This window comes from Eurosta solidaginis, chromosome 2 (genome assembly GCF_040869045.1).
Source record: "Eurosta solidaginis isolate ZX-2024a chromosome 2, ASM4086904v1, whole genome shotgun sequence".
Lineage (NCBI taxonomy): Eukaryota > Metazoa > Arthropoda > Insecta > Diptera > Tephritidae > Eurosta > Eurosta solidaginis.
The window spans coordinates 215,056,639-215,081,897 of NC_090320.1; the positions used below are offsets into that span (position 1 = coordinate 215,056,639).

Below are 25,259 nucleotides of genomic sequence, written 5' to 3' on the forward strand. Positions count from 1 at the left end.
TGGGTTTATAAATTCATCTTCAGCATACCCGCTCAAAAATTATATGCGAAAACTAAAACGTTACGTAAAATATCCTTCGAAAATTTTAGAGCAGATCTACAACAAAGTAATAAGGGAAGTTTTTGAGATAAAAATGGAGGAGCTGGCAAAAAAAATGTTAAATAAATATGGAATATATCTTCTTAATCTTAAACCTATAAATAAATACTGCTTGCTAAAAACAGGAATAGCAATTGCAATACAATCCTTTGGGCAAGATGGACAAGTTCTTTATGGAAAACGATTGCTAAACTGCGAAACATTTTTTACCGAACCCTTGAACTCGTCGGATATATTTCCATTTTTGTATCAGATTTAGAAAATTCTGTAGAGGAAGTTTTCAATTTAGATTTGGTTTTATATAAACTCCTGCGGTTACCGTATGAAAATAAAAATATTTTCATTCCCATTATTCACACCAGGAAATTTTAAAATACAAACAATGAGTAAAAGAAATACATTTAGCTACGCACCACTGCGAGGGTCTTCTAATAATACAAATATCAATACAGGTAAGAGGGTTGTAAAATCATTTTAATTTCGTCTATTCACGTGACAATTATTATCAATTTATTTGTTTAAAAATTATTTCCGTCAAAGGAATTTTTTTTTTTAATAGAGTAAAAAATATAACCACAGCTGAGAAGACGCCTACGTGAATAGCCCAATTATAAAGTTCTTTTAACCGTTTGCTATTTTTGTTTAGTTTCAGAACCAGAAACATCTACAATTGCAATATTACGGAATGACATTCGAATCCTTAAAGGTGATCTGTTATTACAATTATAGTTATTATTCTTATTGTCACACTGAGGGAAATGGCGTGCAAAGTTATGGATGTGGTAACATAGATTTCCCTCAGTGCAATTATTATTATTATTATTATTTTGATTATTGCGTTTATTACTAGTAATATTATTTTATTTAATGCAGAAAATGTAGCAGAATGTAAGACAATGCTTCAGCAATTAATCAATACCCAGTCAAAATCTAACATTATGTTGACGGAAATCAGCACCCAAAAGCATATACGCACAACATTTCCCTTAAAATCCTTGGATAAGTTCGATGACGATATTGGTGAAAATACGAACAGATATGTGTGTAAATTTGTACGTAAACAATTAATATTCACTTATTCCTTATGCCAGTTACTTTATCCTTTTATTACTTTTTCTTACTCTCAAACAAATAAGTGGCTATCTTGAAGGGCATAATAGGTCAGCAGAAATATTTCTGCAAACGGTTTTCAAATATTTTCAGCGGCGATGTCATATTAAAACTAAATTACGACGGTGTGAAAAACATGATTCCATTCAAAGATTTTCAAAAACTAAATAATACATTGTTTGATAAGTAATTTGCGTTTAGTGATTTTTTAAACTATTTTAAGCTCTTTTTTTCATAGAATGCCTAGCTCGTTCTAACTCTCACCGTCTTAATCAGCTTTGTTATAAAGATTACTTAAGTTGTTGTAAAGCTAAATTTTTTGAAAATCAAAAAAAGTTTTATAGTTTCGTAAAATCAAAACGGAAAACTTCTGGGTATCCTTCCTCGTTAACCTTTGGATGTAAAAAAGCTTGCAAATATATTTTATTTGAGCTATCTCTGGGATCTGGGTCATTCCAGTCACTTTGGAAACAGTATTTTATTATACCCCTATATAAAAAAGGTAGTAGATCAAAAGTTGAGAACTACAGGGGTATTGCTAAACTTTCGGCTATTCCTAAAGTTTTTGAATAGATTGTTACCAGTAAACTTCAATACCAGTGCTCAGCCCTTTTATCACCATGCAAACAAGGCTTCATTCCTCAAAGGTCAACCACTACAAACTTGCTAGTATTTACCTCTTTAGTTATGGAAGGAGTTTTAGCCAACAAGCAAACGGGTGTTATCTATACTGATTTCAGCAAAGCACTCGATACCGTCAACCATGAGTTACTTATTCATAAGTTTGATTTACTGGCTTTCCGTTTGACCTATTAATGTGGCTGGAAAGCTATCTTTCTAACCTGACCCAAAAAGTCCTGTTCAAGTGCAATCTCTCGGAATCGTTTGGCGTTTCCTCCGGTGTACCTCACGGAAGTCATCTAGGCCCTTTGCTCTTTACCCTATTCGTAAACGACTTGCAACAGATAATATTATATGAGGTGCGTTGTGACCAGTAGCGGTGGTTGCGGGTAGCGGCTTCCTGCGAGGACGCTGTCTCAGTGGCAGCGGCGGAGGGACCTGCGAGGAATGAATAGAGTTATGGTTAGTGCCGGTCCGCTAGCTGGACACCACCACCACCATGCCCGTACGATGGTAGAGCTGGATGCGGAGTTGTACCAACCGGAATCCGTAGGTTGTTCCGTGGGCTGAGGGGGAGTGCACCTTAGCGGCACAGCGGTAGCCCCTTTAGCCGACGAATCGCTCGGAGTTGTACCAGCCGGAACTCCGTAGGCCGATCCGTGGGCTGAGGGGAAGAGCACCTTACGGCACAGCGGAGCCCGTTTAGCTGCTGGACCGGTCTACGGCCGGATGGTCATAAGGTGGCGAACCCCCTCTACTTAGCTGGGACACGGGCGAGAAAACCATTAAGGCGGCGACCCGTTGCCCCCACAAGCAAAGGGTGACCCGTTCCCTGACGGCGCCCCTTTCCACTCCGGTGGTGTGGTTGGCTCACTCGCTGTTCAGTGCTGACTCGCCAGCTGGACACCACCGCCTCCATGCCTGCACGATGGCAGGGCTGGACGCGGAGTTGTACCAGCCGGAATCCGTAGGTCGTCCCGTAGGCTGAGGGGGAGTGCACCTTAGCGGCACAGCGGTTGCCCCTTTAGCCGACGAATCGCTCTACTGCCGGAGCCAGGACTGAGGGGGAAGGTGTCTGTTGGTCGAACGGCGGCGAGCCCCCCCCCCTTACTTAGCTTGGACACGGCCAAGAAAACCATAAAAGCGACGACCCGTTGTCCCCGCAAGCAAAGGGTGACCAGTGCCGTGGCGGCACCCCCCGCCCCCCTTTTCCTATGGGAGTGGGATTGGCTCGTTTGCTGGACATCGCCCATCCCGTGTTCACCCACTAAAGTAAGGTGCCGGGGAGCGGTGCTCCAGCTCTTTCCTTGCCGGTTCGTAGGCTGCGAAGAGAAACTGGCCCCGAAGGCACCACGCTACGTAGCTGTAAAACCGGGTCGGCTGGAGCCTTAGCTGAGGGGAAGGGGTGAGGTAGCCATAAGGCGGCGAGTCCCCCCTTAGCTGGGACACGGGCGAGAAAGCCCTAAAGGCGACGACCCGTTGTCCCCGCAAGCAAAAGGTGACCCGTGCTAAGGCAGCACACCTTCCCCTCAGCTAGTCAGGAGGAGTGACTGGGCTGCTTAATAAAGCAACCACTTCCTCTGACTAACCTGCGAGGAATGAAGTGCCAACAGCAAATTCATTCTCTTTTATACTGCTTCTGCTATGATGCGAATGAGAAATGAACCGCTAATTGGGCACTTCAGTGAATTGCCATTTACTGTGAGCGTGCGTGCTATGTGCATATTATTGTTGTCGCCAAATGCTATTGTTGGCTACCTGTTAATGTACAATGTATGTATACACTCAGGCGTAGGTGAAAAAGGATTACTGTGGTGATATCAAGCGTAAGAGAAAAAGGGTTACAGTGGGGGTGGTACTATTGTAACGCTACGTTACAATTACATTCCCATATTATAATGTATGCGGATGATGTAAAACTTTGCTACACTTACTGTCCTACCGATTTGAGTTCCTTGGATCATTTTCAGGCCGACTTAGACTCGTTCCATTGTTGGTGCACATCACTTTTACTAGCCTTAAATTGCTCTAAATGTAAGCATATGATATTTCGCAGAGTGAAACCAGTTTTGAAACCGTACGTAATAGATAGTAACCCTTTGGAGCGTATATCTATTGTAAATGATCTAGGTGTTCTTTTTGTCCCGAAGCTGAGTTTCAACATGCATATTGCATATATTGCCAACAAAGCGTTGGGTTTACTTGGGTTCGTTAAAAGATAGGCTAAAGAGTTCGATGATCCGTACCTCACTAAGATTCTTTACACATCGCTGGTCCGTCCAATACTCGAGTATTGCTCACGCCGTTGGTGTCCTGTTTCTCAAAATCATATAAAGCGTCTTGAGTCAGTTCAAAGGCAATTTTTGAAATTCGCATTACGTGGCCTTAACTGGGACTCAAGTCTCCACCTTTCACCATACAGAAATAGACTTCTTCTTATTAGCTTACCCACTCTGAAAAACCGGAGAATATTACTGGGGGTATTGTTCATCCATAAGCTCATTATTGGAGAAATTGATTCTGCTGACCTTCTCAGCCGATTGTTTTTTGCAGTTCCACCTATGGTTTCCAGACACTACGTTCCTTTTTATTTACCCCTTTGTCGTCGAAACTTTTCTAAAAATAATCCTCTGCTTATCTGGTGCTCACACTACAGTGACTTATATAGCTGTATCTGTCTTGAATGTACTTTTGCCACTACAAATAATCCAATACTCGCCTATCTAAACTAAGAGATACAAGCTAATTTATTTTTTAAAAGCTGGAACTATTATTTCTTCCGTAGAAAACAGGCACGATATCGTATAAGGATGGATTGGATACATCGGTACTTCAACTAGTTCGCGCGTTCCCCCTACTGGGCATCCGGCTCCTTTATGAGCACGTCGCGTCATACACCATTTTCAACTAGATTTCGAAAAGAACAATTGTACTTCATAAAAACTCAAACTAAAATCAAAACTCGTATTGTGTTACACGATCTGTGTTCGAGCTAAATTTTGTATATGACAATAGCAGAAGAGGTGTTTGATAGAGGTGATACGTGAAATAGTGGGTACAAATACTTATTTCATATTTCATCTCATATATCTTTATTAAGTTAAATGGTGACAACCTTACTGCCTAGATTACAGGTTAACTTAGTACTAATTTAACAATTTTTAAGTGAGATCTACTGAGATAAGTAATAAGACTCAATGCGTGCCTGAAACAGATACCTTGGCACGGCAAAGTCCAGATCAAGGCTTCGTGGTAGGCGATTAAATTCAACAAGACCTGAAGTAATAATTCGAACGCAGCACTTCAACGCGGAATGTACTGAGAAAGCGGACTGTACCATTATATTTACGAAAAGGTTGACAGACTCATATTTATCGTTAAATTGGTTTGCGATACGTGATCGTATAACACGATACGGGCCCAGATCATACAAAAAACGAAATTAATTCTTAAAACTCAGGAAATGTTCATACAAAAAAAAATACTTTTTGGGAAAAAAATTTACGAACAATAATTTTAGGTAAGGTTAGGTTGAACTTCCCGGTCCGTGATGACCTTACATACAGTGCCGTAACTACACCATCTGGGGTCCGTGGCAATTTCTTTTAAAGGGATCCTATCAACAAAAATCGTCGCATTGTACTCAAATTTATTTTAAAAAACTTCGAGATTTTCAGCGTACTCAATTACTCGTTGTGTATGTCCCACTAATGGTTATAGTCCTCCTCTCTTAGGCAAGCGATAATGATCTGTAGTCAATGCTAGCCCAATGCATATTGGAGATGAATGTGAATTCATCCATTGAACATAATATCTCAATGCATTAATTATCTATTCGCTAGCTTTTCGGTGAAGGAACAACATCGTTTGTGAACCTTTTTTTTCGAGATTTTTGTTCCGCAAAAGTGTCTATAAAATCATCGAAGTTTAAAGACAGGTCTTCTTGGTCCGGCGCCCTCTTGGGTCGGGGGCCCGTGACATTTTGCCACCCCTGCCTTCCTATTGTTACGCCACTGCTTACATAGATTGAATGAGTAAATAGTGTTACCAAACGGTTTCTCAACTACAAAACTAAAAACCGTATCAGAAACCTGAACCTATGATATAAAATAACTCCCTCCTCTTGGAAAATACTTGAAGCTTTGAGGACCTATGCTATTTGCTGCTTCTATATCTAATAACTCAACCACTCCTTCGATCATGTGGAACTCTCCCCTTCTTTTAATTCCGCCCAATCTGATTAAGATATGTATAGAGCAGGAGCTAAATATTCTGAAAGAATAGCAAAAATCGAAACACTCCATGTATTTGTTTATTTACATCAAATCGTGTACCTATTTTGGAATGCCGCTGAAGATGCATTCAATATTACTCATACGCCGTGTGGTGCTTAAAATACTTCTTAGAAGATTTTCGAAAAGTCATGTAGTTTTATAGTCAATATAAACTTAAGATAAACAAGGCAAACTTTTTATCATATGGTAAATTACGTTTTCTTCCAATTGCATCTCGGCCTATTGGCTAAGATCAAAATGATGGCTACACCCTAGCAACTGAGATCAAAAGCGAAAGTAAGATGTAAGTAAGCAACCTTATTTTAAAAACTAACTCCAAACCCTCTTATTTATAGTACAGTGATGTGGTTTTATTGTTGTCAAAATCCAAGCTATATGTCTTAGGCAAATTAATATCCTCCACCACCTATAAGATGTTAGGTTAGGATGAACTGGCCTCACATAGACTGAATGAGTCCATGGTATATCAAGAAATATATTTAACGACCAAACTGAAAACCCCTATGTAAAACCATGACCTATGATATAAAATAGCTATGTCCTCTTGGCAAATACTAGATATTTTCTAGGAGCTATACCACTTGCTGCTTCTATATCTGAAAGCCATATCACTACTTATAGCTAGAGTCTTAGCCTGGCAAGCTCAAGGTACGCACACAAAAAGTGCACTACGGTTCCTCATCCAAACTGCGCCTCCTGCATCTGCTATCACTGACCCTGACTAATATAAAGGCATGTAACGCCAGAAGGTAGTGCCTTGTCTTAATACCCATGAAGAGTTTACAGTCCTCTCTTTTTAATGATATGAGTAACTTTGTTAGTGTAAGGTTGTAAAACTTTTGCGGTCCTGCATTTTGTTCCACGCCTTTCCCGCTTGGTCGATCATATGCAGCTCTTATATTCTATTAAGCTCGCCCAATGTAATTGCTGCATCTATGAAGGAAGCTTCAAGGGATGCGCCCTTTTTAGTTAGCTCATCTACTTTTTCATTCCCATCTTTTCCCATATGCGCTGGGACTTAATAAAGATTTATGGTTCTCCCTAACCCAATTCTTTCCAGGGATTGCTCACACAATAAAATATTTTTACATGCTGTGGTATGCGACATTATTACCTTTATTTCGGCTTGGCTGTTAATATAAAAGTTGAAGCAGCTGCAGTTAAAGCTATTTTCTTCGAATGTTTCCACTGTTTTGGCAATGGCTAGTACTTCCACATGGAAAATGCTACAGTGATGTGGCAGCTTGTTGGATTCTTTGATTTCCGGATTAGTATAGTATACCGCAAACCCTACTCTTTTCACTACTTTGGAAGCATCGCTGTAAGTACCCAATGAGAAAGAGGGGGCGAAGCTCGTCCACGTTAAGCTTCCACGAAAACTTAATGTCTATAATGCGGCTCACACCCCTAGCTTTGGGCTGGTTCAATTGAAAACCTTGTACCTTAGTAAACTTGACCATATATGTCTACCCTACGCAGTCGGTCAATTCGGCATTAGCTGCCCAAGAACGTATATCGCGTAGCATATCAAGGAGGTAATTTTTGAAGGCACATTCCAACTGTGAAAATTGCAACGTCATCCGCGTAAGGCGCAAGTTTGAGAGGTTCCTCACTCAACTGCCTGAGCAGCGTCCACAACAGAGGTGATAACACCACGCCCGGCGGTGTGCCACTGTTACTGATTTCTTGGCCTTATACAACCCTCATTGTGAAGTTATCTTCCTGCAATTGCACATGCAGCCGATCCATCTGGTTATGGCTAAATGTACTTCAATAAAGTTAAGACCATCCATGATCGCCCGTAAAGAGACATTGTTGAAAGCCTTAAAGCCCCGGAAATGTCTACGAAGACTCTTGCGGCATACTTTTATATTCTATGTCTATGTACACATCTATCACCTTTCAAATATTTTAGGCAGAAATGATTTTATGCTAGTGGGTTTTTCGTCTTTGCAATACATATGACTTATTTTCCCCGCCTTTTGTAGGAAAAGTACAAGAGCAGTTCTCCAAGAGTGCGCTGCATGGTTCAGTCTTATACATCTACGTACTGAAAAGAAAGTATTTATTTCTGGTTTCCTTGTACATACATAACTGTTTTATTATCATTGTTTTCTTCAAAATTACTTATTTATGAGATGTAAGAAATATGTATATCTATGCTCCTTAGCTGGACTTAAGTTAGCAATGTAATTGCTATAATATAGTGTAGCGTCGTTTAGGATTTGTTAAAAGGAATTAAATTAATTTTAACTAAAGTTAGTTCACAACTCTTCCGTCAAAAAAATTATTTCTCCAGTAACAATCTTTTTTACTGGCCACCTGAGTTAAAATTTTATGAACGATTTCGTTGAGACAGAAATTATTGACAGAAAGTCTGAGATAGGTCCTCAGTAACACAAATTTTAAGTTGACACCTTTCCTATAGGATGTGTAGATATATGGATGCTTTTCAGCAGCACCCTCTATCGCTAAAGAAACATATTTCATTACCTTTTTATGCACAAACGAGCTTTTAAAGCTCTTTATAAAAAGCTCATAAATAGAAATAACAATTGCATGAATTTATGTTCAACCAATGTTAACTGTACGTAAAAAAGCTTTAAGGATAGTCACCGGCATGTCAATAAAGCTCTTTGAACCATGGAACATTTTCTAAATAAATATAAAAGTTAGGTTAGGTTGAACTGGCCGGTACAAATAAATATAAAAAAAAAACAAGTAAGGAAGGTTAAGTTCGGATGTAACCGACCATTACATACTCAGTTGAGAGCTATGGTGACAACATAAGGGAAAATAACCATGTAGGAAAATGAACCGAGGGAAACCCTGGAATGTGTTTGTACGATATGGGTATCAAATGAAAGGTGTTAATGAGTATTTTAAAAGGGAGTGGGCCTTCGTTCTATAGGTGGTCGCTTTTTCGAGATATCGCCATAAAGGTGGATCAGGGTTGACTCTAAAATTTGTTTGCACAATATGGGTATCAAATGAAAGGTTTTAACGAGTATTTTAAAAGGGAGTAATCCTTAGTTCCATAGGTGGACGCCGTTTCGAAATATCGCCATAAAGGTGGACCAGGGGTGACTCTAGAATGTGTTTGTACGATATGGGTATCAAATGAAAGGTGTTAATGAGTATTTTAAAAGGGAGTGGGCCTTCGTTCTATAGGTGGTCGCTTTTACGAGATATCACCATAAAGGTGGACCAGGGATGACTCTAGAATATGTTTGTACGATATTGGTAATAAGAGTTATAGAGAGAGATATCGACCAAAATGTGGACCAGGGTGACCCAGAACATCATCTGTTGGATACCGCTAATTTATTTATATATGTAATAGCTGCCAAGATTTCAAAGGTTTTTTATTTCGCCCTGCAGAACTTTTTCATTTTCTTCTACTTAATATGGCAGGTGTCACAACCATTTTACAAAGTTTTTTCTAAAGTTATATTTCGCGTCAATAAACCAAACCAATTACCATGTTTCATCCCTTTTTTCGTATTTGGTATAGAATTATGTCATTTGTTTCATTTTTGTTAATTTTCGATATCGAAAAAGTGGGTGTGGTCATAGTCCGATTTCGTTCATTTTTTATACCAAGATAAAGTGAGTTCAGATAAGTACGTGAACTAAGTTCAGTAAAGACATGTCGATTTTTGCTCAAGTTATCGTGCTAACGGCCATGCGGAAGGACAGACGGAAGTCTGTGTATAAAAACTGGGCGGGGCTTCAACCGATTTCGCCCATTTTCACAGAAAAGAGTTAGCGTCATAAAATCTATGTGCCTACCAAATTTCAAAAGGATCGGTAAATTTTTGTGCGACTTATGGCATTAAAAGTATCCTAGACAAATTATATGAAAAAGGGTGGAGCCACGTCCATTTTGAAATTTTCTTTTATTTTTGTATTTTGTTGCACCATGTTATTACTGGGGTTGAATGTTGACATAATTTACTTATATACTGTAAAGATATACAATTTTTTGATAAAATTTTACTTAAAAAAAAAAATTTTTTTAAAAGTGGGCGTGGTCCTTCTCCGATTTTGCTAATTTTTATTAAACGTACATACAGTAATAGGTGTAACGTTCCTGCCAAATTTCATCATGATATCTTCAACGACTGCCAAATTACAGCTTGCAAAATTTTTAAATTACCTTCTTTTAAAAGTGGGCGGTGCCACGCCCATTGTCCAAAATTTTACTAATTTTCTATTCTGCGTCATAAGTTCAACTCACCTACCAAGCTTCATCGCTTTATCTGTCTTTGGTAATGAATTATCGCACTTTTTCGGTTTTTCGAAATTTTCGATATCGAAAAAGTGGACGTGGTTATAGTCCGATATCGTTCATTTTAAATAGCGATCTGAGATGAGTGCTCAGGAACCTACATACCAAATTTCATCAATATACCTCAAAATTTATTCAAGTTATCGTGTTAACGGACGGACGGACGGACATGGCTCAATCAAATTTTTTTTCGATCCAAATGATTTTGATATATGGAAGTCTATATCTATCTCGATTCCTCTATACCTGTACAACCAACCGTTATCCATTCAAACTTAATATACTCTGTGAGCTCTGCTCAACTGAGTTTAAAAACGACCACAGCAAGAAAACAGTCAGTGTGTGCGGAGCCGTGAAATCGACTAGTCCAGGCGGATGATTCATCGCCCTGCCAGTGAACCGATATACCAACGCGAGTGAGTACAGTTTGCGCATCAAGCCCCGCCGACGTCAGTAAGCCATATCAGCTGCTAAGCCGTCAACGCTGACGTCACCCATCGCGTCAACAACTGCGCCATCGACGCCAACAACGGTACCGTCCGGCACGGTGAGTATAAATCGGATCTGCGGACGGGTGCGATAGCTCGTGTAGGGAGGTTTCTTCAACACGAGACATCGACACCCAACGTAGACGCAGACTGAGCTGTAATGAATATGTGCGTTTCCCCGTCACTGAACGCTTCAGGCTGTGCTCAGCCGATTTCTCATAGTTGACCGCGAGGCGACCCGTTATCGCTGCAAGTCCACCACGAGAACGAACGGCACAGCCCGGCATTGTGAAACATAAATTGGATCTACGGACGGAGGCGATAGCTCGTGTAGGGAGGTTTCTTCAACACGAGACATCGGCACCCTACGTAGACGCAGACTGAGCTGTAAGTGAGTGTGTGGGTTTCCCCGTCACTGAACGCTTCAGGGTGCGATCAGCAGATTTCTCACAGTCGACCGCGAGGCGACCCGTTATCGCTACGGTCAAACCATGCCAACAATCGGTATATCCCGGCCTTGTGAAACCTAAATCTGATCTACGGACGGAGGCGATAGCTCGTGTAGGGAGGTTTCTTCAACACGAGTCATCGACACCCTACGTAGACGCAGACGCAGACTAAAATGGGTGTGACACCTACTATATTAATTAGAGTAAATTGTAAAAGTTCTGCAGAGCGAAAGCAAAAGCCCTTGGAATAATGGCAAGAATACTGTTTGTGGTATTGTATATATATATAAATTAGAGGTACCCGACAGATGATGTTCTGGGTCACCCTGGTCCCCATTTTGGTCGATATCTCGAAAGTGCCTTCACATATGCCACTAGGGGCCACTCCCTTTTAAAACCCCCATTATACCTTGAATTTGATACCCATATCGTACAAACGCATTCTAGTCACCCCTGGTCCACCTTTATGACGATATCTCGAAAAGGCGTCCACCTATAGAACTAAGGCCCACTCCCTTTTAAAATACTCATTAACACCTTTCATTTCATACCCATATCGTACAACCACATTCTAGAATCACCCTTGGTCCACCTTTATGGCGATAACCCGAAATGGCTTCCACGTATAGAACATGGCCCATTCCCTTTTAAAATACTCTTTAATACCTTCCATTTAATACCCATGTCATAATAAACTAATTAAAAAAAAAATTTAGTTAAACGGTTTTATTGAAAACAATATTTACATGAAGTAAAAATATTAAAAGCTAGAAAATAATTAGGTAGGCCCTAGGTACTAGTCATCACACTCCTCATCAATTTAGGGTGTTGATCAGACAATTAAATAAAAGCGTTGGGCGCGTGAAATTTCTAAAAATGTGAGGCTGGGCATAACCTGATTAAGGTTCAGTTGGTCTTATATATGACTATCAATAAAAATTTGACACGTCCAACGCTTTTATTTAATTGTCTGATCAACACCCTAAATTGATGAGGAGTGTGATGATTAGTACCTAGGGCCTACCTAAATATTTTCTAGCTTTTATTATTATTATTATTTCATGTGAGTATTGTTTTCAATAAAACCGTTTAATTTAATATTTAGTTATTTTTTTCAAGTGTTTAGCCTTTATTTAATTGTCTATTATTTCTCATTCTATTTAGTTCATTTAGTGACGCATTATTACAAGGACTCTTTCCTGATAATTTGTTACAATCTAAGTCCTCAATACATAATCCTTCCAAAGACTTTACTCGAATCAGCCCGACGTATGCTTGCTCCTCCTCGAACTCCAAAGTATTTTGATGTCACTTCTACCGGACTGTATGTTCCAAATATGAGCAAAATCTTACCACAAATACGATTTTTTTTTTTAAATTTCGAGCCATGCGCCACCTATCGGAATTTTTTTCTTACTATTGCATTTTCATCGGGCTCTGAACTATATTCCAAGTTTCAATCTTGTAGCTTTTCGGGAAGTTACTTAAATTTTTTACTAAATTCTGTTCGGCCGGCCGCTACAGAATGTACATTTTGTCAGCTCTCGAATCAGTCAAAAAGCCAGCCTCTAATTGGCAAGCAAATATTTTCTTAGACTTTAAGCTTAAAGCCTTTCCCGTACTAATGCGAACCGTCTCCACCCGCCAGAATAGAGAACAGTGTTAAATTTTTGGCTTTAAAATTATATTCTATGGTTACTTGTATATAAAGATATATCTGTTTTTAAGAAATACACAGTCGATTCAACACTCTGTTTTATTTAAAAAAAACGAAAGCCAAGCTGATTACAGCTTAAATTAAATTTTCCTGCAATGTCTTCCTTTGTACTTCAAATTAATTACGTTTTATACAAACCACGTTTCCTTGTCTATGAAAATTGCAAAAGGTACGTACATGTTTGTATTAGAGATATACGCCTCCGACAAACGCCGCCGCCGCCGCCGATTAGGGTCTGTTTTCGCACGCTGCCGCCGAATGTCAAAAATATCGGCGAGGCGGCGGCGGCGGCAGCGGCGGCCGGCGTGTTACTATATTTTCTACTCGTTTAAGACTGTTTAGGCCCTTTATTGTTCATGGTGAAAATTGGGCGGATATGGTCGAAAGTGGTATCAACGGATGCGCATCACTGCCAGTTATAAGAAAGTAATTGCGAAATTTAACTCTTTCTAACGGCCACCGTGGTGTGATGGTAGCGTGCTCCGCCTACAACACCGTATGCCCTGGGTTCGCACCACGGGAAAAGCAACATCAAAATTTTAGCAAAAAGGTTTTTAAATTAGAAGAAAATTTTTTTAAGCGTGGTCGCCCCTCGGCAGTGTTTGGCAAGCGCTCCGGGTGTATTTCTGCCATGAAAAGCTCTCAGTGAAAACTCATCTGCCTTGCAGTTGCCGTTCGGAGTTGGCATAAAACATCTAGGTCCCGTCCGGCCAATTTGTAGGGAAAATCAAGAGGACCACGACGCAAATTGGAAGAGAAGCTCGACCTTAGATCTCTCCGGAGGTTATCGCGCCTTACATTTATTTTTTATTTAATTGTTCAAAAGTTATTTATAAAACAAGTAAGGAAGGTTAAGTTCGGGTGTAACCGAACATTACATACTCAGTTGAGAGCTATGGTGACAACATAAGGGAAAATAACCATGTAGGAAAATGAACCGAGGGAAATCCTGGAATGTGTTTGTATGACATGTATATCAAATGAAAGGCATTAAAGAGTATTTTATGAGGGAGTGGGCCATAGTTCTATAGGTGGACGCCATTTAGGGATATAGCCATAAAGGTGGACCAGGGGTGACTCTAGAATGTGTTTGTACGATATGGGTATCAAAAGAAAGGTTTTAATGAGTATTTTAAAAGGGAGTAATCCTTAGTTCCATAGGTGGACGCCGTTTCGAGATATCGCCACAAAGGTGGACCAGGGGTGACCCTAGAATTTGTTTGTACAATATGGGCATCAAACGAAAGGTGCTAATGAGTATTTTAAAAGGGAGTGGGCCTTAAATATATAGGTGGACCCCGTTACGAAATATCGCCATAAAGGTGGACCAGGGGTGACTCTAGAATGTGTTTGTACGATATGGGTATCAAACTAAAGGTATTAATGAGGGTTTTAAAAGGGAGTGGTGGTTGTTGAATAGGTGGTCGCATTTTCGAGATATCGCCATAAAGGTGGACCAGGGGTGACCCTAGAATTTGTTTGTACAATATGGGTATCAAAAGAAAGGTGTTAATGAGTATTTTAAAAGGGAGTAATCCTTAGTTCCATAAGTGAACGCCGTTTCGAGATATCGCCACAAAGGTGGACCAGGGGTGACCCTAGAATTTGTTTGTACAATATGGGTATCAAAAGAAAGGTGTTAATGAGTATTTTAAAAGGGAGTAATCCTTAGTTCCATAAGTGAACGCCGTTTCGAGATATCGCCACAAAGGTGGACCAGGGGTGACCCTAGAATTTGTTTGTACAATATGGGCATCAAACGAAAGGTGCTAATGAGTATTTTAAAAGGGAGTGGGCCTTAAATATATAGGTGGACCCCGTTACGAAATATCGCCATAAAGGTGGACCAGGGGTGACTCTAGAATGTGTTTGTACGATATGGGTATCAAACTAAAGGTATTAATGAGGGTTTTAAAAGGGAGTGGTGGTTGTTGAATAGGTGGTCGCATTTTCGAGATATCGCCATAAAGGTGGACCAGGGGTGACCCTAGAATTTGTTTGTACAATATGGGTATCAAATGAAAGGTATTAATGAGAGTTTTAAAAGGGAGTGGTGGTAGTTGTATATATGAAGGCGTTTTCCAGATATCGACCAAAATGTGCAACATGGTAACCCAGAACATCATCTGTTGGATACCGCTAATTTATTTATATATGTAATACCTGCCAAGATTTTAAGGGTTTTTTATTTCGCCCTGCAGAACTTTTTCATTTTCTTCTACTTAATATGGTAGGTGTCATAACCATTTTATAAAGTTTTTTCTAAAGTTATATTTCGCGTCAATAAAACAATCAAATTACCTTACCATGTTTCATCCCTTTTTTCGTATTTGGTATAGAATTATGGCATTTTTTCATTTTTCGTAATTTTCGATATCGAAAAAGTGGGCGTGGTCATATTCGGATTTCGTTCATTTTTCATACCAAGATAAAGTGAGTTCAAGTAAGCACGGGAACTAAGTTCATTAAAGATATGTCGATTTTTGCTCAAGTTATCGTGTTAACGGCCATGCCGAAGGACAGACGGACGACTGTGTATAAAAACTGGGCGTGGCATCAACCGATTTCGCCCATTTTCACAGAAAACAGTTAACGTCATAAAATCTATGCCCCTACCAAATTTCGAAAGGATTGGTTAATTTTTGTTCGACTTATGGCGTTAAAAGTGTCCTAAACAAATTGAATGAAAAAGGGCGGAGCCACGCCCATTTTGAAATTTTCTTTTATTTTTGTATTTTGTTGCACCATATCATTACTGGAGTTGAATGTTGACATAATTTACTTATATGCTGTAAAGATATTAAATTTTTTGTTAAAATTTTACTTTAAACAAATTTTTTTTTTAAAATTGGGCGTGGTCCTTCTCCGATTTTACTAATTTTTATTAAGCGTACATACGGTAATAGGAGTAACGCTCCTGCCAACTATCATCATGAAATCTTCAACGACTGCCAAATTACAGCTTGCAAAATTTTAAATTACCTTCTTTTAAAAGTGGGCGGTGCCACGCCCATTGTCCAAAATTTTACTAATTTTCTATTCTGCGTCATAAGTTCAACTCACCTACCAAGTTTCGTCGCTTTATCTGTCTTTTGTAATGAATTATCGCACTTTTTCCGTTTTTCGATCTGAGATGAGTGCTCAGGAACCTACATACCAAATTTCATCAAGATACCTCAAAATTTACTCAAGTTATCGTGTTAACGGACGGACATGGCTCAATCAAATTTTTTTTCGATCCTGATTATTTTGATATATGGAAGTCTATATCTATCTCGATTCCTTTATATATGTACAACCAACCGTTATCCAATCAAACTTAATATACTCTGTGAGCTCTGCTCAACTGAGTATAATAATAATAAATGTAAGGCGCGATAACCTACGAAGAGATTTTAGGCAGAGCTTCTCTTCCAATTTGCGTCATGCTCCTCTTGATTTTTCCTACAAATTGGCCGGACGGGTCCGACTCCGAACGGCATCTGCAAGGCAAATGAGTTTTCACTGAGAGTTTTTCATGGCAGAAATACACTCGGAGCGCTTGCGAAAAACTGCCGAGGGGCGAACCCGCTTAGAAAAATTTTCTTCTAATTGAAAAACCTTATTTCTAAAATTTTTGCTGTTGCTTTGCCCGCGGTGTGAACCCAGGGCATTCGGCGTGGTAGGCTGAGGACCACGGTGGTGGTAAATCATACAAATATTACTGAAAAATTTGTACGGCGTTTTTACGTTGGCTAGATTTAATACTATTTTATGAAGCTAGTTTAGATATTTAGATGGCTAAATATTGGTGTTGTTTTTCCTTTGTCTAGGGACTTGGCAGCCTTGCCGCCAGCTCGTCTCAGAGGTGTGTAATGCCACCGATTCATACTCCTTCTAAAAGGGGGATTACGAGGGCAAGACCACTGACATCATCTGCTGGCAGTTATCAGCACACATCCTCTGGTTCATCGTTCACTCACCGGTTTTTAAAATGCATCCTTTAATATGTGGTATCCGTTCAACGTTCAGCGGCCAGCATCTCCACCTGTCACAACAACGACACCCACCAAAGAACCGGTTCTTTGATAAGAAGAACGCCTGCAACTTAAACGTAAAGTTATCGTTAGAGATGATAAACTACCACTATAGAAAGGTTATAGTGATGTGTTGAAAAAATTTACCTTTTAACAACACATATAGCAGCACGGGTATTATAAGTTATAGAGTATGATTTTCGTTCGCCGAGAGATGACTTTACTTTAATTGCCTGCTTAGTCTAAAGTAGCATTTATTGGGAAGATTGATTCTTCGCTGGATTTCAGTGCTGATGTTGTTGCTAGTGTTGATGCTGGTTCCCAAATAAACGAAGTCTTTTACTATTTCGAAATTATGGCTGCCAACAGTAGCGTGGTTGCCAAGGCGCGTATGCGCTGATTCTTTGCTCGATGTCAGTAGGTACTTCGTTTTGTCCTCATTCACCATCAAACCCATCTTTACTGCTTCTTTTTCCAGTTTGCAGTAAGCAGAACTAACGGAGCGGGTGTTCAGGCCGATGGTATCAATGTCATCAGCATACGCCAGTAATTGCACGCTAGAATATTGTTCCAGAGCAGTTAAGCTCTGCAGATGGTATAATTTTCTACAGCATCAAATTAAATTAATAAGCAATATCTTTGCGAGAAAGTAACTTTATCTCTATTTTACTTCTTAAGTGAAAAGAAATTAAAAAATTAAAAAATGGTGGAAATGGGAGTGGTGCCGGCCTTTGTTTGACAAAGCATTTTTAAAGGTTCCAAGAGCCATAAATCAAAGAATATTTGACGATACCGAACAAAATTCAGTTTATTCAGCACACGTATTTTTCTTATAACCTCAAATATTTCCACCAAATAAGGGATTTGACGTGTTTATGATCGCGCCCACTTTTATTTGAAAAATATTTCTAATAGCCTCTATACCGGCTCCAGTTTTAAGTGGGAAAGCGTCACTTGAAAATAAAATTAGTTAATTGTAAATTAACTTAGTCAATTGTAAATGCGAAATCCATTTGTATTTTAGAATAGTCAGCTGGAAATGTGAAAGCGTCATACAGAAATGAGAAAATTCAATTGAAAATAAGAAAGCGTCATATATGTAAATGAAAAATCGTCATATGAAAATAAAAAAGTCAGATGTAAATGAGAAATGAATACATATACATATATCAATAAATTCATTTGTTCGCGATATACCAGTGTCTGGAATGTCGTTGATCGACCGACATGGGGCTTCATTTAGCAAGAACATAACGTGCTTATTCAGTGACGTCAGTTTTTCAAGGTTGGTGTGGGGGAAGGCCTGTTTCATTCGAGAATCTCGCTGATGCGTAAAACGGCAAAAGGGCAGTGCTCTATTTAGCATCATGCTCGCCAACGAAAATCCCTAGGGAAAATTAAACACATAGGTGCGGGGACACTTACAATAGCACTGTCAAACATATGTTGTACGTAGAGCGACAGCTGCAATATTCATGTAGATTTATCGGTGAAAGGAGCGAACAGATCACTGACTGAAGAAGATTGCACGGAACATATGCAACTTCCCATCAAGTCGTATTATCCTTAGAGGGAATGCCCATTGTCACATACATAAATTACCTTTCTTACCATTTTAATACTCTCAATTACAAATCACGTTTTCGCATTTTCATTTGATGCTTTCTTATTTACAAGTGACTGTTCTATTTCCATATGGTACTTTCGCATTTACAATTGACTAATATCATTTTCATGTGCCGCTTTTACATTTGCAATAGACTGTTCTCCTTTACTACTGACTATTCTCAATTACAATTGACGCTGTCTAATTTTCAAATCACTGTTCCTCATTTAAAACTGAGCATTCTCAGTTACTATTGACGCCTTCAAATTTTCAAATCACGGTTCCTCATTTACAATTGATTATTGTCATTTTTATATCACGCTTTTGTATTTACAATTCACTATTCTCATTGACAATTAACAATTCTCAAATATAATTGGCGCTTTTGAAATTGTATATGACACCATCTTATTTATAAGTGACTAATCTCATTTCCATATGACGCTTTCTCATTTATATCTTTCTGATTTACAACTGGAAATAGTGTAGATTTAAAAAAAATACTTTATATCAATGCTATATTACTTCAAAAAAAAAACCATTATAACAAGAACGGCTGTGGAACTGCCTTTTTTACCACTCGTTCTTCTAAGGTTCGGGAGGTATAACTGGAAAAACACTTATTTTCTTTATAAAGGGAAACATTCCTAATAAAAGTGAGCAAAATCTTTAAACAAACTACCATTTCATAATATTTAATTAAAAAAAACTAATTGGGTTTTCTTTTCTGGGAAAAATGTTACCTGCATGTTGCACTCTTACATTCTAACGTTTCTATTTGTAGGTAATGGTACCCTCTTTCTTATTTAGGGGAAAACATTTTGTGAAAGGAACACACACTTACGATAAAGCTGAGAAGAACCCATAGGGCAAAATTATTTTCAGAAAAGCAAACGCCTTTCGAAAGCTATAAGCTAAGTATATAATAAGACAGCCTTATTTGGTTTTTATTGGGTTCAAAAGTACATCGGTCTAGATTATGCCTAAGGTGATATTGTATTCCTTAATTAGATGTGAACAGATTTTTATAATCGAATCAGACCAAGAAACTGTTTGGCAGTAACAAAAAATTCCAGCGAGTATATTGGATGACAGTGTGCTTTCTGCATTTTTTAGAAAACCTTTTTCAAATTATCGTTCTTTAAATCATGGTCCTTTTGTCCTTCGCTTCTTAGCTTATGAAAGCAATTGTTAACCAATATTTCTACATGGGATAATAAAATACTCATTTGGTCTTATACACCCAATTTTCAAACTTTACGTAGTTTTAAAATTTTCCACCGGTCCTCATTCACCATATACCACCATCACCTCACATCAACTTACCCATACCGAAATGCGTCAGTCATGTTGTGTCATTGAGAAAAGTCGACCTCTTATCACAATAAATACGTGCGCTTAAGAACATGCGCACATAAGTTGATAAATAATTATTACATAGTAACATTCGACATATCTATATACCAAAATGTATGTATTTATTTAAGCGGATGTATTTATGTGATTTAATTGTGTATGTATATAAAGCTTAGCGCACAACCATCAAAAAAATAAATAATGTGTGTAAATATATTACACAATTTCTCCAAAAGCATAATTACGAGAAAGAATAAGAGATATAGAAGAATGCTCACGTAAAATTAAATAACCGGCGAAGAAATTACTCCAAAGCTAGATAAGAGAGCGATTGAAAGCTTTAAAGCTCACTCTTTCTTTTGCTTACACGTAGAGAGAGCTGAGAATGTTGGTATTTAAGTAGCTAAGTTTTTGAGAGCGAAAGTGTGGTACAACGCAGTTTTCGTAGTTAAAAGGATTGCCATTTTTTGTTAAGTGTTGCAACCATGCTTTGATTCTTTTTTTTTTTTTTTTTTGATAAATTTTTGATTATTATTTAAGAAACTTGTAACATTTTTTTCTCAAAAAAATTATCCATATATTTTTTTATATTTATTTTAATATTTTCCTAACCAACATTAAATTCCCATATTTTGTTGCCAAGAGCTTTTAAAAAGCTCATACAATGTTGCTTACCGTTAACGTTCTTTACTGTCAATTGAGAGCTTTCGTCAAAAAATCGATTGCGTATCGCTTGTCTCACTCACACAACTACTGAGAATCTATGCGCCAATGTGGGCTTTCTTAGGATTTGCTATACTCTAATGGCTCAAAACGCGAATGAGCATCGACCGTGAACGTTGACGAGGAACATTTTGCTGCGCTGAAGGTGAACACATACATATGTATAGAAAGAAAAAAATCATATTTCAAAAATTTTATATTGCTACTGAAAAAATATCTAAACTAGAGTTAAACCCAGAATTCTAGTGCAGTGAAAATTAAACTTAAGTTATTAAAATCAAAATCTGCTTACTGTGAAATATTTGAAGCTTAAAAAAAGCACTCCTAAAAACCAACCGAATTTTTACGAGTGAAAAAAATTTAAGTTCATATAAAAAAGTGTAGGAGTGCGTGATGAAAAAGCATTTAATTTGATTTTCATATACACATCTTCTAGATAGTACTGGGTATCAAGTGAAAAAGTTATTAAATAAAACTCCAAACTTTGAAAAATTCATTCTCTCCATGAAAAATGTACAATAAAGAAAAAACCATAAACGAAAAACACATCGTTGAAACTCGGTCAACGGGCCTCGAAATCAGCAAATTGGTCAACGAAATATGAAATTATCGATTTTCTACAAAATCAACGCTGTAGTCAAACAAGCAGAACAAACCCCTATTAGTAATTTTTCAAATTTGTTTTTTTTTTTTTTTATTTGTAAAAATTCAATTAAAAATTACTGCTATAGAAAAATTTCTGTACACTTTTTTGTCGTACGCATACTTAATTTCTTCTGCCCCATTGTTGTGTAATCGTCAGCGTAATTTTCCTTTTGTTATTTTTGTACTTTTCCTCCCCCAAAATTTTACTAAAAGAACAGTCGACCACAGCGACTTGCCTAAGAATTGCCACATTGGCGAAAATTACTCAGTAAGCATTAATTGAAAAAGCATTTATATTTACTTTTATTCTTCTGCTTGATTAACCACACTTGCAAACCAGCAGCTGTAAGTGGTTAGAAAAACCATTAAGAAAATTATCTTGTTTTCTACAGTTCAGTGAAAGTAATAAGTTCATTTTTTTCTGCCATCAATTCAGTCCATCATCATTGCCAGCTATTAAAAGAAAAAACTCTTGTGTCTTATGGAGCTTTTCGGCCACACAAACACACAAAAGTGAACAAATTATTGGCCCAATAAATAAAAATAGAAAAAAACTCTATTTCGCAAACTGCAGCCATTACTTAAAATACATATATACATACATACACATATTTGCGAGGAAGCATTAAAAGAGACCGAGACAGAGAGAGAGAGAGAGAGAGAGACAGAGCGTGAAGGTGCTTTTATATGTGAGTACTTTTAGTACACACGCAAACTGTCATTCGAATATTATCAAAGCAACTCGCTTTTCATCGTCTCTCTTCTAGCCTCTCTCTATTAAAATTTACTTGCTCTAGTAATACTTACGCTTGTTCGCCTAAAAGGCGACTACTACAATGTACTTTTCCACATTTCTGTGACTTGACGTAACACTCGCAACTATAAAAAGTGCACCTAGCGTGCAAACAAACAGTTGGAATCAAGAAAATAGCATATCTTCAGCTCTTTATATCATTATACGATTCTATTACCTTTTAAAATATTTGCCTGTCGGCCTTTAAAATTATATCTGAACCTGCAGGTTAGGAGCAAGAACGAAATGTATGACGTCCATGTCGTAAAAGGCTAATAAAAGCATGGGCAGCCACTCGGGGACACTGTGGAATATGTGAGAGGTTATGCAAATGTTGTTTTTGATCTTAAATCATTTAAACATGCCTTCTCTCCATATAGGACATAAGAAGTGGGTAATACCAGTTAGATAATGTTGTTCCAGAGAGCAGGAATACATATTTAAAAAAAAAAACTTTGCGTAACTTATCTCCGATTAGATCTAGGCCGACCTTCTCTTCGAATTTGCGTCGTTAATTTTTTCTTTTTTTTACACAAATTGGCTAGATAGGTTAGGCTATGTGAGACCTACTACTTGAATAGCTTTTTTTCTAATTCGAAAAGCTTTTGTCTTAAAATTTAGAAGTTGCTTTTCTCAAGTCTTTGACGTGGGAGCGAATATGCTACCACCACAGAGGCAACGGGGAAGGAAGGCGGAAGAGGAAAATAAATGATCAATGTGAAAGGGATCGAGGTGTGGAGAGAGGGAAAAAAGAAGAAGAAAGAAAAAGCAGAACAGATGGAAAAGTTGGATAGAAAGAAAAAGGCAAAGGGAAATTGGAAAAATAAAAAGGTATTGTTACGAATTTAATGAAATTTCGCTTATTCCAATCTTCTGCTAACGTTGGAGGAATCGCTAAACTGTTGAATAAATAACTCCAATATTCAATAATGCAAAAATGGTCTTTATTAGACTACTTTGAAAGTACCATAAAACTTAACTTCACAACCAATAGCGTGCTTAAATCAAACTGATTACTGTTTACTCAGCTTTCGCTCCTTTTATAGTCTCTGCTGTCTCGTTCGCATACTTCTAGGTGTTTCTTCTTCTAGAATTTACTATTTGTTTACCAGCTATAAACTTATCTGCTGCTAACTACAGATGCACGTTTATAGCTTCTTGCAGAGCAACATGCCCGTGTATATGGGAGTAATAATGATTGCATACTTTTGTGAGTATCTCAGATATATGCATATGTTTGTGCGTACCTCTCGGCTGCTTGTATGTACATATGTGTAATATAATGATTGATTTGTTTATGTGCATACAACTGACTGCTTAGTATCGGCTTAGAGATGATAGTAACCCTTAGTGTTGCTAATATTCGTCACAGTATAATAAAGAAAGAAAAGTACGAACAGGCAGGAGAAGGATTAGAAAAATTAATAGTTAAAATGGAGATAGAGAGAGAGGAGAAGGTTAACAAAAACAGCAAAAACAAAAGAAATAGGAAGGCGAAGAGAAAGGGAAAGGAGCTGGGAGGGCCATGGAAGGGAAGTTTAGATGAAAAGGAATGAACAAAGAAAATCTAAATGGAAAAGGAAGAAGCTAGTGTAGGGTTAGGCGGCTTAGAATATACACGCGGTATTTTTGCCTGTAAGAGGCGACTGAAATACCCATATGATTCAATGGGTTGTGTAGTGCATTCCTTTCAAGCGGTTACCAGCGCAATTTTAAGCCCCTCCAACACAATTTTCAACCTCACCTACCTGTGGGGAATCCTCTCTGCTTAGCAGGCGATACTCTCACGAACCCAAGTTCCGCATGGAACTAGGGAGTGAGGGGCGTGAGGGTCTAGAAGGTTCAATGTGGTCACTGTTTAAGCGACTTAAACTATGACTTTTTTTTCTTTCGTTTGTTTCATTAGCCATTGAGTGTGCTTGTAATTCTCAACTTGTTAGTGAAATATTCTAAAGACATAGTTTAAATTTTTTATCCCAAAGCGGGGTTTTTCAAAGCAAAACAAGGTGGCTCATCCCGCAGCCAATACCTTGGAGCCCCCAGTGCTCGCCCCAATGAATAAATACAAGGTGTAATAGGGGTTTTTCAAAGCAAAACAAGGTGGCTCATCCCGCAGCCAATACCTTGGAGCCCCCAGTGCTCGCCCCCAATGAATAAATACAAGGTGTAGCAGGTACATAGTGACCTCTCTCTAAGTAAAATAACATACAGTCCATTAAAATAATAATTTATAAAATAAAAAAAGATAATAAATTTAAAAAATGCTTGCTTGCAGTGGGCTTTGAACCCGCAACCCCAGGCGTGTGAGTCGGGTACGTCCTCCACTGTGCCACGACTCATAAGCCTACAAGCGCATCGAATTACTCCCCTATAACTCGTATTAAACTGCTCGCCCTCAACTGCCCCACGCTTAGCTATGGTCCTTCGAGCCGGATGACCGGCTCCTATGGAATTACAACTAGACGACTAAGCCGTCTAGGGGGGAGCATGTTTAAGCGACTTAAACTATGACTTTTTTTCTTTCGTTTGTTTCATTAGCCATTGAGTGTGCTTGTAATTCTCAACTTGTTAGTGAAATATTCTAAAGACATAGTTTAAATTTTTTATCCCAAAGCGATGTTTTTCAAAGCAAAACAAGGTGGCCCATCCCGCAGCCAATACCTTGGAGCCCCCAGTGCTCGCCCCCAATGAATAATTACAAGGTATAACAGGTACATAGTGACCTCTCTCTAAGTAAAATAACATACAGTCCATTAAAATAATAATTTATAAAATAAAAGAAGATAATAAATTTAAAAAATGCTTGCTTGCAGTGGGCTTTGAACCCGCAACCCCAGGCGTGTGAGTCGGGTACATCATCCACTGTGCCACGACTCATACGCCTACAAGCGCATCAAATTACTCCCTTATAACTCGTATTAAACTGCTCGCCCTCAACTTCCCCACGCTTAGATAGTCACAATAAATCGTTCCCGTGATGATCGGGCTTGTACCTTAATTACTTTTGGTGCTGGTTACGTGTTTTTTTTTTTTTTTGTACATTCAAACTT

The 25,259-nt window shown here is 38.3% G+C and overlaps 1 protein-coding gene across 4 annotated transcripts in view; it reads left to right on the top strand.

Moving 5' to 3' along the window:
• Positions 1 to 20,875: 20,875 nt before the first annotated feature.
• Syt1 (Synaptotagmin 1) overlaps positions 20,876 to 25,259 on the top strand; it is a 167,048-nt gene continuing 162,664 nt past the window's right edge. For all 4 annotated transcript variants that reach the window (XM_067767054.1, XM_067767056.1, XM_067767055.1 and 1 more), the window contains exon 1: positions 20,876 to 20,916. The gene's annotated coding sequence lies outside the window, so the exon portion shown is untranslated. The remainder of the gene's footprint in view (positions 20,917 to 25,259) is intronic.